The sequence below is a fragment of the Sorex fumeus genome, unplaced genomic scaffold (genome assembly GCF_029834395.1).
Source record: "Sorex fumeus unplaced genomic scaffold, SorFum_2.1 ptg000128l, whole genome shotgun sequence".
NCBI classification, from domain to species: Eukaryota; Metazoa; Chordata; class Mammalia; order Eulipotyphla; family Soricidae; genus Sorex; species Sorex fumeus.
In genome coordinates, this window is record NW_026606185.1 from 45,756,442 (window position 1) to 45,770,377 (window position 13,936).

Below are 13,936 nucleotides of genomic sequence, written 5' to 3' on the forward strand. Positions count from 1 at the left end.
TAGGACACTGTCAAAGAAAATGGCATTGAGTTCTGATAGCTCCCCATGGTCATCATTCCTGCTGAATCTTTTTGCCAGTTTAGGTTTCTGCTGGTCTTCTCAGTCTGGTCTGGTTTATGTGGCAGTGAAAACTTTCGTCGACAATTTTGGTTTTATGGTTTCTTAAAGCTCATTGCAAAGGGACTGGAGAGATATTGCAACTGGTAGGGCATTTGCCTTATAGGTAGTCTGCCCAGATTCTATCCTCAGCACCGCATATAGTGCCCCACAACTACCAGGAGTGATATCTGATGGCAGAGCCAGGGGTGAATCCCTGGCATCACTGGGTGTGTACCCAAAATACAAACAGGAAAATTCATTGCCAATCATTCCCATTCCTATTAACTCCCCATTACTGTTTCCATCTATAATTTTGGAACATATTTACACTGTTTCTACTGTAGATCTTTCTCCTAAAAATTTCATGGTTAGAGGAGAAAGGTAATTCTGAAGTTGAACAATAATTGTGGGGCTTGAATTAGTATATGACATATGTGTGAAAGAGAGACAGAGAGAGAGAGAGAGAGAGAGAAAGAGTAAGAGAAAGAGATGAGAGAAAAAGAGAGAGAGAATATAGTCCTTTTCCTTGGAGTCAACTAAATCTTGATCTTGGTTCCCCCTATTCTTGCTAGGCTTACATGGCCCAGTTGTAGCAACATCCTGGTACATCATTTTAGTGAAAATTGTCCATCTTGATACCTGATTTTCCTCAATATTAGAACCAATTCCTTACTTAGCAATTATACTCTTGATACATGCTAACCTAATCTGCCTTCAACATAATTCTATTAACAAGAACCTACCTACTCTGATTCTCTTCTTATTTTTCTTTCATGACTATTGCCTTTCTAACCAACAGCGTCTTGATTAGCCTTCACTTTCTTGTTATGTTTACAAATCTGTGCAGTTCTATACAGATAAAGAACTATTGCAAAATCCTGAACAAAATTAATTTTTATACCTCTGGAGTCTGTTTCTGGTTTCTCTTTAATAGTGTCTCTTGTTTCACTAAGGCTCAGAACATGAGTTGACTCTTTGTATTAAATCTTGCTAAATCCATCAAACATAAATATGACACTAGTCTAATTCTGCCAAAATATGCAAAAAAAATGGAAAGCTCACTAAGTGAAAAAGAAAAGTGATGTCATTTTTTTAAAAATTTTGAGTCAGTATGTGTTACAGTTACAGTTGGCTGAGAATCAAGTATGGGACTATTGAGCCTCCTGAGCACTCTTAGGAGACCCCTTTCATTAAAAATAAGATAGACCATAATCTTCACATGATAACAATCTAGAGACCTACTTCCATAATACTCCTCATAGGCGTGCCATATATTTTCAGTCTCAGATTTTACTGTCAGAATGACTATGTTTTTTTCTCAGATTTACTGAAAGTCTCTTTTATGTATCCACTTACCTTTATGTAAAATGAATTTATTTTCCCTTCATCTTGGGTTGGAGCGATAGCACAGCGGGTAGGGCGTTCCCCTTACACGCGGCCAACATGGCCGACCCGAGTTCGATTCCTCTGCCCCTCTCGGAGAGCCCGGCAAGCTACCGAGAGTATTCGATATGCCAGACACAGTAACAACAAAGTCTCCAATGGAGACGTTACTGGGCCCGCTCGAGCAAATCCACGATCAACGGGAGGGCCTTTACCTTTTACCTTTACCTTGGTATACCAAAAAGACTCTCCCTGACTACACTTGAGTTAATGCTCCTTTGAACCCTCTTCTAAAGTTGGTCTGAATTTTTGTTCATCTGAATTGCTCAGTTTTACCAAGAGTTCTGCTATGTTGGTTTAAATTGAGTGCCCTACACCAAACAATCTGATCATCCCTGATAGCTGATCAAATTCCACTCTCCTCACTACCCCCAGGTGATATCTTATTGCCCTGATGTGCCATCTGGAAGAATCTTATTAAGTTTGGTTAGCTAGAATTCTCTCTGATGTTTCTTCTTAATGCATTTCCATACACTGACCCCTAGACACCCTGCTCCTTTGCTAAAAATTTTCATTTTTATTTTCTGTACTTGAAAGTCAAACCAGTTCTAAACTGAGATATCTCTGTCTTATAGCAGTTGTCTTCAAATAAATTTTATTTTTTATCATGTTAGCTACTGACCATTTCTGGTTTTCTTTAACATTGCTGAATAGTGATCAATATCTAATATTTTTACTCAAATGAGATATCATTCAATTAACACAATTGAATTTTGTTTGCTTTTTTTCTGTTTTGCGGCCATATATAGCAATGGTTTAGGCTTACTCAAGGCTCTGCAGTCAGAGATCACTCCAGGTGATGCTCTGGGGAGCACATCTAGTACCAGGGTGAAAATCCTGGGCTCTGATGTGCAATGAAAGTACCCAGTTCCCTGTACTATCTTTTTATCCCAATAATTTAATTTTTTGTCTTTCTAATAAATAAAGCTACCTAATAAGCATTGAAATACATTGTATAAAAATGTGGGCAAAGCTAACTACAGTTAATTTAGAAAGTTATTTTGAGATCACAAGAAGTTTGAAAAAAATCGAAGCCAAAGAATAAAGTTAAAAAAAAAACGGGTATATATCTTTGCTATTAGACTTGAGAATGACAGAACCAGTATCAGAAATAGATGAAGCAGTCAAGGCTTTACCTGTGAGAGTTTTTTATAACAATGCCTAGCATATATTTAGATGATGGAGTTTGTGCTATAATGGAAACCTGCTGGTTATTGTATAATTGAAAAAGCACTTCAGTTTTTAAATCTCTGAACCTGCCACTGAGATAGAACCGAAGGAGAGCCAGCTGAGCTTTGTTCCAGAACTTCAAAGGATTATTTTAGAGAGATTGCTTTGTAAAAGTTTCTTCTGTGTTTTACAAAGTGGATGCCTGATGTAGCATCTAAGTGTCATGTCCTTTTGTGGAAATAATAGGTAAAACAAACACTTGTATTTCTTTATGTTTTGTCACTAATTCTGAAGACCTGCCAAGTTCAATTTTGGAGAAAATCAATCTGCTAGGTATCTATCAATTGGAAAACTAATTATTATTCATTTTATAGTGTTCATGATTACACTGTCAGAATTTTGGGTTTCTATTTTCCTTTGCCAAAGAACTGTTCTATGAGGATCACAGAATACTTCTCTCGGTTTCACTATTTCAACTACATTGGTTTTATAGTCATTATTATATTAGTATTATTAATATAATATAAAAGCTTATATCTCCCTCCCAAAGTACATATTCATATATACACTTATAAACAATATAGAGAAATAAGTAGAGATCAGTACAATTTCCAAGTACAAACACCTGTCCTAGAAAATACTAAACACTATGCAAGTGGGAAAAAAAGCCATTTGCTTAGAAAGAGAATATTCATGATTATTGTGATTTCAGAGGACCCAACCTCAAATCTGTCTCAAAAATTCTTCACTTGTATCCATCATCAGATTCCTGCTAATTATTATGTGTGTATTTTAAAATAAAAATACTTCCTTAAGGAGTGATAACAAAGTACCTTATACCTGAGGGTAAACCAGGTCAGTGGATCAGGTTGACAAAACATCTAGAGTAACATACCTAATCTGTATTCAGTACAAACAGTAACAGTAGAGGAAAGTAGTAGAAACACATTTCACAGATATTATCCCAGAGATTGCCCTCTCCATGCTTTGCTATTTGGTAAAGGATAAGAAAAATCATCTTTGAAAAATTCAAAGAGGATCAGATCATCTTACAATAAGGCCAGGACAATGCTACCATGTTTTAGAAAATCCATAAAGCCAACAGATTCAGAACATTTTCTAGGATTCAGCAGAAAGTATATTTTTTATAATATAATAAATAATAATTGTTTGTCCTTTTATTTCATTACCAATTTTTTAATTGAAGATGCACTATCTCATAAAAAGTCAGGGGCTGCTTGAGATCCCGGATTAATCTTGAGACCTGGGGTCGCTGGGGCTGGGAAATGTACACTTGGTGAAGAGCTGCGTGTTGAAATATTGGATGACTGAAATACAATCATGAACAGCTTTGTAAAAGTCTATCTCACAGTGATTCAATAAAGAAGTTTGTTTAAAAAAAAAAGAAGAAGCCTTGAGCATTGCTGGTTATGGCCCCAAAACAAAACAAAAGAAGCCCAACACCCAAAATTTAAATGGTAAATAAACCTGTGGTAGCAGGGCAAGAGCACTTAACTATATTTGAATAGAAACAATGTATTTGTATGTTACTATGAAATGATTACACCTTAAATAAAAGGCACTGGTTAATAAAAAATAATAAATTAAAATAAAACACAAACACAAAAATATTTAATTTCCAGTAGCCTAAAACTCAGTAACTTATACCAACTTATGTCCCCTTATTGGCACTGCTACCTCTGAGACCGATAGTCTGGCAACAACAGTTGTTGCTTTGGTTTTTCTTTGTTCTCTGGATATGTTCATGTGCTGGCTGGTGAGAGAACTGCTTCTTTCCTGCTCTGGACACCTGGACATAGGTGCAGGGCTAAAGAGATGCTTACATCCATCAGGGCTAAAGAATAGGGTCAAAGAGGAAGTTAACTAATTTCTCACCTCCAGAGAGATTTGACTGACTACCATCTCAGAGGGTGAGATTTTAAAAGGATTTATGACATTAACTAGACCACCAGACTTCCTACAACCCCTCTCACAGCAGTAATGCTGCTGGGCACTCAAACCGAATGGAGGTATCAAGTGGGTGATGTGGGTAGGTAGATCTTGAAATTTGGAGGGGAAGATGGTCCAGATCCAGATAATGTTAAGGACAAAGAGCTATTACTACCTACATACAGGATAATTTGTAGCAAGCCATGGGGTAGAAACTTCTGCACAATATTCTAGCATTTCAAAAAGTATTGTCTATATAAGAGTATATTTAAAGTCATGGGTAAAGCTTTTTTTTATTATTCCCCTTTAGGTCAACTCTATGGCTATCACAAAAATTCTGGGATAAGAAAGAGGGAGGAAATGTTTGTCACACTCCCTATCCACAATGTCAGTTTGTCTTTTGTTGACTTATGGATACACAATAGAGACTGAGTATATATAGAATATGTCTCGTGATCACAAAAGTTCTTACGCTAGAGAGATATCATCAGATTAGATATTTGCCTTATATGTGGCTAATTTTAATTAAAACATAGGCAGCACATTTGGTCACCCAAGCAATGTCCAGGAGTGATCCCTCAAAACAGTCAGGAGTAAGCTTTTCTTGAAAGGGGAAAAAAGCCCTGAATAATCAATCATAGAATTAGAATAACAATTAGAGGATAAAACCTCTTTGGTAGACTCAAATAGCTCTTGTAAATTTGATTTATAAAATTATTGAAGTTAGTAAATTATCTTGGGTTCAAATAAAAACCAAGTAAGAGTGCCTTTCCTCCTAAATAAGTGGATATTTACTTAATATTAAGCTGCAGATATCATCAGGAAATATTTGATGGATTTTATATCAAAGACTCTTTTCATTTATGAGCGGCCATACCATTAACATATGTTATGCAAATGTAGTACTTGCCTGGACTTTATAAAATATTCATTAAATGCATGCAATAAATAATGGACAATTTCATCTTTAATGTTTGTATGCAAGTTCTGGTGAGAATTAAACACAATGATTTTATAAAGCAACCCATTTTGATTGGACACCTCTTTTATGCATATGTTTTTATTTAAATTTCCATTTTATTATTCAACTATTCCAATAACTTACTATTTCATTTTAAAGTTAAATTTAAATCAACTGCTTCTTGCTTTGCATAATTCAATATTAAGCAATCAAATTTACCTATATTGAAAATCTAATGATATTATGTATCACTCTCCTTAGAGTGTTAGTAATATTTGGCCAGAGGCAGAGGTCTGTCACATATAAAAAAGGAAAATTATAAGAAAAGAATAATTTTCAATAATTTTAAAAAGTATTAAAATACTGTATAAAATCATACCGCTTCATCATTAATCTTCCTATCTTCATTCTCCCTTCTACCCCAAAGGAATTGGATATATATGGAAATCACTGAAATAAAACTGGAGAATTTTTGTCTTCTAATAAGATCAAGAGACATTGATAACTCTTAGCTCTCCCTTTGGAGTCTTCTTTCAATAGTACAAGAAAGATGAAATAAAGGTCTGATGACAACCCTATTTTTCTCTTAACTTGATGAGGAATCTTCACAAAATTACTTGAACTCTGCTAATTTTCTAGTCTTCAAAATTAAAGAAAGGAAAGTCTTAAGTTGACTTAAAGCATTGTCCGGGTCAAGCATTCTTTCTTCTCTTGTTACAATCATCATAACAAATTCTTTATTAATTTAGAATCTGTTTTTGTAATCTTACTTTAAATTTCATGTTCTATTCAATTATGTTGTCCAACCATCTTTAGCTTCTTTGGATTTATTTTTGATTATTGCAGTCAAGATCCTTTCCAAGGAAGAGATTTTGCTGGTGTGGATCTTCTGGCTAGAAAGTTCTTTTCCAGGCATCTTCTTTGTCTACCTCTTTCAAAACTTGCAGATTGGAGCCTTAAAAATACAAGTCCACTACTGTTGAAGGACCAGTCAACAGAGACACACAATGACGGGTGGAGAAAAAGCTTTTATTGAAGATGATGGAATCTCGTCGGTAAAGAAACAAAGAGCACCTGGCCCAGACAAGATCAGACCTGAACACCTGAAGAACTTACCATCAGTACTCATCAATACATTGGCTCGACTCTTCACACGCTACCTGTCTGAATGCAAGGTTCCATCCCACTGGAAAACCAGCAAGACTGTACTACTATACAAGAAAGGAGACATCCAACGACGTTTGCAACTATCACCCAATCTGCCTATTGTCTGTCATCTACAAACTATTCACTCGAGTCATCCTGAATAGGATTAGCAGAACACTAGATGAAGGACAACCATGTGAACAAGCTGGATTCCGAAAAGGATTCAATACCATCGACCATATCCACACAGTAACCAAGCTCATTAAGGTATCTCGGGAGTTCAAGATGCCACTCTGTCTAACGTTCATTGATTTGAAGAAGGCCTTTGATTCTGTTGAGACGGAAGCGGTCATAGAAGCCCTAGCCAATCAGGGCGTACAAACTCAATACATCAGGATCCTTCGTGAGCTCTATTGCGGATTCACTACCAAGATCTCACCATTCTACAAAGAAGTAATCATCCATATCAAGAGAGGGGTTCGGCAGGGTGATACCATTTCACCAAAACTCTTCAGTGCCACCCTTGAGAACATCATGCGATGACTGGAATGGGAAGGAATGGGAGTGAAGATAGATGGTCGGCAACTACACCACCTCCGCTTTGCTGATGACATCGTTCTAATAACACCAAACATCAACCAAGCGGCACAAATGCTGAACGACTTTGACCGTGGATGTGGAAAGGTCGGACTACAGCTGAATCTTGCGAAGACAATGTTTATGAGAAACAGCCTTGTTCCTGATGCTCCATTCGCTCTCAACGGAACCACCATCTCCGAATGCAACAGTTATATATACCTAGGTCGAGAAATCAACATGATGAATGACCTGGCACCTGAGTTGCGCAGGAGGAAGAGAGCGGCTTGGAATGCCTTCAAGAGCATTGAAGAAATAACTAAAAGGACAAAGAACCTCCAGCTACGAGCACATCTCTTTGATTCCACTATTCTTCCTGCATTAACATATGCCTCAGAGACCTGGACCCTACGAAAACAGGATGAGAACACTATTCGGGTCTCTCAAAGAGGAATCGAAAGAACTATGCTTGGAATATCACGATTCACTCAAATGAGAGATAGAATCCGGAGTTCTGATCTTCGTCAACGCTCAAGAATCAGGGACGCTGTCTCATTTGCCAAGACATCAAAAATCAGATGGGCTGGACATGTAATGAGGTTTACAGACAACCGCTGGACTAGAGCCATTACTGATTGGATTCCACGAGACATCAAAAGATCACGTGGACGCCCACCTATAAGATGGTCAGACTTCTTCGTCAAGACCCTAAATGATCGGTTTGAGGCTCTACATGTTCCTAAAACGAACAGATACCATTGGGCTACGCTAGCACGCAACTGGGATGAATGGAGACATTACTGGCACCCGCTCGAATAAATCGATGAATAACGGGGATTAAGTGATTAAGTGATTAAGTGATGGAATCATGTCCTCAAAGTAACCTGTACAGTTTGCACGGGTTTTACAAGTTTTATTTTTGTTATTGTTGTTGTTGTTGTTGCTTTTAAATAGATTCAGAGAATGGAAAGCCCTTTGTCAAGGAATGATGGGTTGCAGAATGGTGAGCACAAGAGCCATCAATAAATTCCCTGTGGCTAATCTGAGAAACACTTCTAGTGTATATGCAAATAAAGATTTAAGATCATGATTTCTGCTTTCTTATCTTTTACAAACAAGATAAGGATAATATTTGTCACCTTTTCAGCAACTTTGCCCAGACAAGTTTTTTAGTTTCCAATATTAAATTTATATTTTAATTTCTTTGGGCTTGTTTCGATATGTGATTTCCTTTGGGAAGTTTCTTTCACACTGAATTTAAATTTCTATCCATTCTTCCTTATCCAAATTCCCTTTATTTTCATTTTTTGGCATTAGTTCACCAATTCAATCTACCTTCCCACCCCACCCCCCAAAGATATGTGCCAAACACTGCTTTGGGCACTTGGAACACATAAATAGACAATATATATTTTTAAATACTGTCCTAGAATTTTATATTATAGACAGGGATGGGAATTGAAAAACACAAAACTAAGAAGGCTAATTTATTTAAAAGTTTTTAATTTACTTTTTAAGTCACCTTAAAATTACAAAGTTATTCATGATTGGATTTCAAGCATAAAATATTTCAACAATGATCACTTCATCAGTGTCCACATATCTCCACCAATTAAGACGTCAAACACTGTAAAACATATTAATATGTCAGATAATGATAATAGCTAAGGAAATACTTTTAATACAAAGATTGAATTAAAATGCAAATATATATTACTTTAGGATGAACTAAAAAGAAAATTGAAGGGATATGCCATTCACAGGAAGGATGTGAACAATGTTACATTTATCTTTTTTAAAGAATTGCTCATGTAAGAAGGAAAGTGCCTCCCATAGAGGAAGGGGGTGGGGGTTAAGAGGTTAGGGGTTGGTGATAGGAAAACAGGGAACATTGGTGGTGGAGAAAGTACACTGGTGGAGGGATGGGTGCTGGGTCATTGAATAACTGAAAACCAATTATGAACAGCTTTTTAATAGTCTATCTCATGGATATCCAATTTAAAACATTTAAAAAATGTAATTTGGAGTTCATGCTCGATTCAATCAGCTTAATCAATGACTGAATAAATAACAATATTCCTACATTTAAAAAAAGGGAAAAATTGCTCATGTATCAGAATAAAAGTGACAGTTTCTCACTTAGAAAAAAATTGGTTATGAAAAGAAAAAATGTATATATATATAGTGAGTCATTGAAGAAAAACTGCGAAAGATATGCCTTTGAAATTTTCATTTTTTCTACTGATTTCTATCTTCTTAGGACAAAAATTATCATAGTTCAAAGATACACAAGTAATCTATTAAAGTGATTCGTTAGTTTATGATTGCAAAGAAAAGGACTGCTATTTGGGGTGTTATAAAAATAGAAAATGACAACATTGGTTGGAAAATTATACTGAACTAGAGAATTTTAGTGGGGATAGCTTTTGATTTCTTCATTTTGCTGAGCTTTTTTTTACCTCTCATGGAATGCTCCTCTTCATTTCCCTTTCTCTTAATTTCCCCGTAAACCTACTCTTAGCAGAAATAAAGTGTGCTTTCCAAGACATTAAAAATCTGATTCATCTTCACTGACTGATTTTCAAGGATGATTGATGGAAACAAAAAGAAGTGATGGATATTAGAACTCAATATTTCCAGTCATTACTTATTTGCTCTATGCTGACAGTTTATTTTGCACTCAATGAAACAAAGAAGAAAAATGGCATTTCACCTTTTATTTCTCAAGTATTTTATCATTGGGAATAAACCTCATCTCCTTAGGTAAATGAATCCTGGTTGATGGCCTGCATACCTGTACTAACATATGCATATGTAGCTCTCTCTTTGCTCCATCCTTAGTGTATAACAATTAATGACAGAAATCTCATTCATATGAATGGGTGATAGTGTCATCAAAAAAAAAGTGCTAAGGTTTTATAATGTGTATAATTTGTCATGGGAGATATACTTTAATATCAAGCCTAGATTAGAATTTATATTCTTGTTATTTGCCATAATAGGAATTTACTCTCTTTTAACACACTGATCATAAGGTGAAAGCATATTTTAATATTTCATCAAATTAGAAACTAGAAGACCACATATATCTTGGGGCTGGTGATTTATTTTTATCTTATTGTTTCTGTTTTGGGAACCACACCTTGCAGCAGTCAGGGTGTAGTCTGGCTGTGGAATCAGGTATTACACCTGGTCTGGGTTGGGGGATAAGCATCGAGAGTACTCTGTGTGGTATCTGGATCAAACTGAATTCAGCCATCTGCTGTCCTGTTTTTCCAACCAGGGACTGATGGTTTAGTTTTGTTTTCCCAGGAGGTTTTGTTTAGTTCTCCCAATAGGTTTAGAAGAAGTTTAGAAGGAGCTTGTTCTGCTAACAGATTGAGAAGAAGTTTCTAAGCATGTAGAATGTTTGTGCTTTATTTGTATACCATACTTTTGCACACTTTCTAAGGATCATCTTTTTTTGATAAATCACTATCCTATTTTGAAAAAAAATGTGTGACATTTTATAGACTAGCTGCAGATGTAGAACATACAACCCCCAATAGAACAACCTTAAAATATTGACTACTTTATGCTAAAGGCCACAAAAATAGTCCAGTGTATTAAGACACTTGAGTTGAATACTGCTGATCCCTGGCACCCAATACGGTGCCCCATCAAGAGTGATCCCTGAGCACAGAACTAGGAGTAAATTTGAACCATCAAATGTTCCTCCCTGTAGCACTGTCCTCCCTTTGTTCATCAATTTGCTCGAGTGGGCTCAGTAACGTCTCCATTGTGAGACTTGTTACTGTGTTTGGCATATTGAATATGTCACAGGGAGCTTGCCAGGCTTTGCCATGTGGGCGAGATACTCTTGGTAGCTTGTCAGGCTCTCCAAGAGGGATGGAGGAATCTAACCCGGGTTGACCAAGTCGACCGCATGCAAGGAAAATGCTGTGCTATTGCTCCGGCCCATAATATATAAATATACAAGTATTTTATATTTATAATATATTTATTATTATATTTTATAAAGCCAGAATCACAGCCAACAGTCAACATCCCCAAGTAAACTGTTAGCCTTCACATAGATTTTAAACCACCCAGCACTATCCCGAGTGGAGCTGCAAGGGCCAACTGGGGTGGGGTCTGCATGGCCGACTCTGAAGAAACACTTGTCTCTTCTCTTCTCTGGGCTCTCTGAGGTGCTCGGGGGATCACAAGGTGCTGAAAACGGGGTCTTCCATATGCCAAGCATTTGCTCAGCTCTCTGAACCTCTCTCTCTCTCTCTCTGCGTAATCAAAGGGGATGCTTGGGACAGCAGCATATATACTAAAATGTTCCACCCATCCCTCCAAAATATAAATATGGAATCTGAGAATAAGTAATACTCAGACCCTGATATCTCTGCTTTGCCCCAGCAGGACAACAAACAGATCCAAGGGAGAAGAGTTGTTCCTATACTCAGCAAAGCATCTTTATCACTGAAAGTGAGTGAGGCTGAGAGGAATCAGAAAGCTGGTCTCAGCAAGCACATTCAGTTCATTCCTCTTAGTGAACACAGTGCAAACTCATCCCATCACATTCTCCCCTGACTTTAGACACTTCAGCAAGCTTGCAGTGACAATGGCTCAGGCTCAGGTCCTCTTTAGGTTAATTCTGTATCGTTGTAAAGCTTACATTAAACAAAATAAATGTGTTTGTTTTCTCTTGTTAATATGTCCTTTCCTGCTTATATCTCCCTGCCTGAAACAATGATATGGGTAAAAAGAAGAGATTTGTTTCTTCTTTTCTACACTAGTTAGCCGCATGTTCATTGGATGGCATCACAGTTCTCTCTTGCTCCATTACATCTCTCTTTCTTGCCTGAAATTCCCCATTTAGCAGTTTGTGCCTTGGATGTTCATAGTTCTTTTTTTAAAAACATCATTAGCTTCTAACAATTTTATAGTCCTTTGTGCTACCAGAGATACTGGGGAGAAAAAGCTCTGAAAAGGAGAGACAGGACATGTCCTTTATAAAAGGAATACTTTCCCCCCATGCTTTTACCCAGATAAGCTATGTTTAAACTCATAATGTCAATTATACTAATCTTTATAATGTGTGCTTTTTAAGAAGACTTTTGGTAACACACACATTTAAACTGTGTGCTATCTTTGACAACAGTAGTGAAATGGGATAAGTATATGGGCAGAGGCTGGTGGGCTGGTATCAGAAGCAAGAATTAGGACAATTGTGACAGGCTAGAATGATGAAACAAACAGAGATGATAAGCACTAACATAATGATGCTAACTTCTTACATTTCAGTTTGAATAATTAATTTTGTGATACAGTAGTTCAAAATAAGTTGAAGATGCTGCAATAGCTTGATCCAAATGGGGAAAAAAAGGTGACTTGGTTAGAGTGAGATTCTGTGTAATTTATCTGACTTTATATTACATTTTAAGAAGATAGAGAGTTTGAAGCATATTCTGATTACATTAATAAATTTCAGTATAGCACTGTTTATCTTTATTTGTTGTTTTTGTTTTTATTTATGTAGTAGATTTTTTATGTTGACATAAAAAATAATCCAGTGTCTGAATCAGAACCTGGACAAACCTTGCGCCTCTGGACAGAGTTAAGGAAATTGAACTAGAGCTGTTACCGTGATTTGTCTGAGTTAATTTAATGAGCTAGCATAGTCATTGTGAGAACTCAGTTCTCTTGACACTACTGCTCAATGATCTTTTTATCAAACCTTGGAAAATTTCCAAGTAGTTCCTACTGTGTCATTGTTTATGAATGGGAAGTACAGGCTGTCTTTGAGATTTCTCTTGCCAGGATTCACTATTATGTATGCCAATGCTGGCTTGCCAGTAATCTCTTCGTAATTCACTTACCTTATGCTCTAGAGAACTGGAGTGGTGATACCATGAGATAGTAAGAAAAGGAGAGGCAACAGAAAACAATCTCAATCAAGTAAAAAGTGTATATTCTAGATGCAAGCATTTTTAAAAAATTAAGTGAAACATCTGGTTAAAATAATTCTAGAAACCAGTGCGTTGACTACATTCTATTATCTACTAAGTTATTAATTCAGCAACAATAGATGAACAACTGGCATTCCCATGATAACATAAAGCCTATCACACAAGATGTACTCATGAGAGCAAAACACCAGTTGATTGAAATGTTATATTTTAAACAGATGGGTTGGGATCATATGAACATATGTGAGTTGTGGTTTATAAAAATAGTATTGTGTAGATAATTTGACCATGATGTAACAATACAAAACTTTAAAAAAATCATGTATAGTGTTATAAATAAAATAATTTATAAATAAATATTGAAATATGTACTAAGAACTTAGAATTGGCAAATTACATGTCTTTTTTTATTTTAATACTATTATATTTGGGAGCTGGGGTGATAGCACAGCCAGTAGGGCATCTGCCTTCACCGTGACCGACCTGGGTTCGATTCCTCCATCCTTCTCAGAGAGTCCGGCAAGCTACCGAGAGTATCCCGCCTGCACAGCAGAGCCTGGAAAATTCCCTGTGGCATATTCTATATGCCAAAAAGAGTAACAAGAAGTCTCACAATGGAGACATTACTGGT

At 36.4% G+C, this 13,936-nt stretch overlaps 1 protein-coding gene across 1 annotated transcript in view; it reads right to left on the reverse strand.

Moving 5' to 3' along the window:
- The window catches only part of RIT2 (Ras like without CAAX 2), a 341,283-nt gene that overhangs the window by 255,553 nt on the left and 71,794 nt on the right, over positions 1-13,936 (reverse strand). The gene's annotated exons all lie outside the window — the stretch shown is intronic.